This window comes from Austrofundulus limnaeus, unplaced genomic scaffold (assembly GCF_001266775.1).
Source record: "Austrofundulus limnaeus strain Quisiro unplaced genomic scaffold, Austrofundulus_limnaeus-1.0 Scaffold357, whole genome shotgun sequence".
Taxonomy (NCBI): Eukaryota; Metazoa; Chordata; class Actinopteri; order Cyprinodontiformes; family Rivulidae; genus Austrofundulus; species Austrofundulus limnaeus.
In genome coordinates, this window is record NW_013952759.1 from 424,612 (window position 1) to 427,236 (window position 2,625).

The window sequence follows — 2,625 nt, forward strand, 5'->3', positions numbered from 1 at the left end:
AGAGAGACCTGTTTCTCAAATTCAAAACTACATTTTTATGTATTTTTTTTTTCAAAAATGGTCCAATTTCTATGTTTAAACGTGTTTAATATGTTCCATTGTGCATAAGATCTGGATTTACAAGGTTTGAAAATCACTGGATTATGTTTTTATTCACATTATTTTTACAACATCCCAGATATTTCAGAATTGAGTTTAGGGTGTGACARCATTAAGACTTACCACAAAGCTGGCATCTTCAGGGGTTTGTTGAGCCAGGGAAGTGACGGGCTCAGCTTTGCACGCAGGAACGTTGGGCACAGCCGCTGTGGTCAGTGTGGCCAGTGTGGCGTTAGATGTGGGAGACGTCAACACACCGACCGGCTCTACGGGGGTCTGGACTTGAACTATTTGGACACTGGACAGCATCGGCATGATGCCATCTGCCATCTGGAAAACTGTGTCCAAGTTGATGTCAGGTTTTTCGTCTTCCTGGTTTTCCATTCCCTGCAMATGTTGATCAGGGTCATAAATACTGACAAGATGTTCTGATTTAAACAATTTAATAAGTAAAACATGGTATATAAATTTTTTTAAACTATTTTAAAATTAGATCTGTAGTCCAACTACCTGAGCAGAGAAGAACCCAGTCTGCAGTGTCGGTATGTTGGGCTGGACAAGTCCCAAAGAGAGCCACGGACGAACTTTAAAACAGAAAAAAAAAAGTTTTAAAACAATCTTGTGTGAGTTTCAGTTTAAAAGTTACAATCAATTAATATCTTACAATTGTAGGTCATTAAGATCAAAGTGTATTGCTGCTGTCTTAACCCTCTGGTCAAAATGACCTCTGACATCTTGCAGAAGGGTTAAAACAACTCTAATCTAAAAAGACAAACAAACAAAAAAATTCATAGCAGTTCATGCCCCCCCTGTAAATTTTGCATTATTTAATGATTTACATAAACTTTTACTGTTATTTAGAAATGCAAATAGCAACACGAAGTACTTCAGAAACACCCAGGGGTCACGTCCAATAAGAATATTTCAATATTTCTTCTTTACGGAAAACTGACAGCTGTAAAAGTTTTATAAAATTTAAAGAGTTGCTTTAAAATGGGAATATTTACATTGGAAGTGAGTTYATCCAGACTCATTTCTGTCCACTTCAAAAGAACCAGTGGAGGCAGATAGCTGCCCTTCCTGAACCTGGTTACTAATAATATCTAAGAAAGCAKATTTGAGTGTCCTAAAAARCACTATATAAGTCTGATTTATTATTATTATTATTATTATTATTATTATTATTATTATTATTATTATTATTATTATTATTATTATAATTATTATTATTTAAAACATGCAGCATTATGGATCCTTGAGGTCCAAGACTTACTTGACACCACTGGACTAGAAAATAATTAAACTACAGCCAAGATGTCAATGCTTCAGAATGTCTGAATTGGTCCTTAGATGTCCCTCCACCCAAGCCTTACCTGAGAGATACCAGGGAGGCGGAGCCTGGGCGTTCTGAAGGTTAAACCTGATCAAAGCTTGGTTCCCTCCATTTGCTTGGCTTGAGGATCCCTGCTGAACTCCTCCAGAGCACTGGTTTCTCAGAAACACAGGTCCACATTGGACTGGAACAAAGACAGGTATGCCTGTGGGACGCATCACCTGGAATCGTGGTGGGACCGGGGTACAGCTCTGAGGCTTAGGGGCTTGGCTTTGATCAGGGKAGTAAGGTGTCGGAGGTGAAAGCTGTCGTGCGAGCTGCAGCGATGAACTTTCTGCAACACAAACGACAAGTGCTGGAAGTCTGGTACGACAGGCTGTCACAGCTGAAATATATATTTATATTCTTTTAAAAATCACTTACTTATCTCCGGACCTGTACTTTGGTCCACGTCACTCCTTGGGCGCTTTCTCATAAACCGACACTTGACTTTGAGACCGGCTCTCAGCTTGGCTTTATTCTCGACCGTGAGCCTTAGCAGGTTCGCCACAAGCTGGGGGTGGTTTCTCTTGAAGTCTGGGTGGTGAAAACACTTGTAGAGCCTGCCGTCCTTCAAGCCCTGGTGGTTAAACAGCCTTGCCATCTTGAAGCCGTACAGGTTGAGCTGCCGCACAAAGCTGGAGTATTTGGTGATCTTAAAGCCGTCGTTTCTGTTGATTCTGGGGGACAGAACCTGAATCTGGAAGAGCTGCTCGTTGATGACGATCTGGTCACCGTGGGTGTTCCAATTGATGGCTCCAATCTCCGGAYTATTCACCAAACGCCAGAGTTTGGCTGGAAAAAAATCGGTTCTTATGGCCTCTTCCTCCATGTTCTTTTTCTTCCTGAATTGGAAACAGAAGGCTTTGACAATGCATGCTAAGCTAACTCCAATATTACAATGGCTTTTATTAAATTTGATTTAAAGYGCTCAAGAAAACCCTACATCTAAATTTTATTATCAAGCTAAAGGTTTTACAACTTCTAAGACAATTAGTATTCCGGTGCCATTTGGTAATAAACATTTTAGCAAATTYTGAGACATTGTTGAARTCAGATTTTYAATAKGTTGTTTTTGTTTWGAATTATTATTTGGTTTATGTTAGGYTTATGAGATGACGACAAACGCCTTGGCTGTATCTCAGTTATCAGAT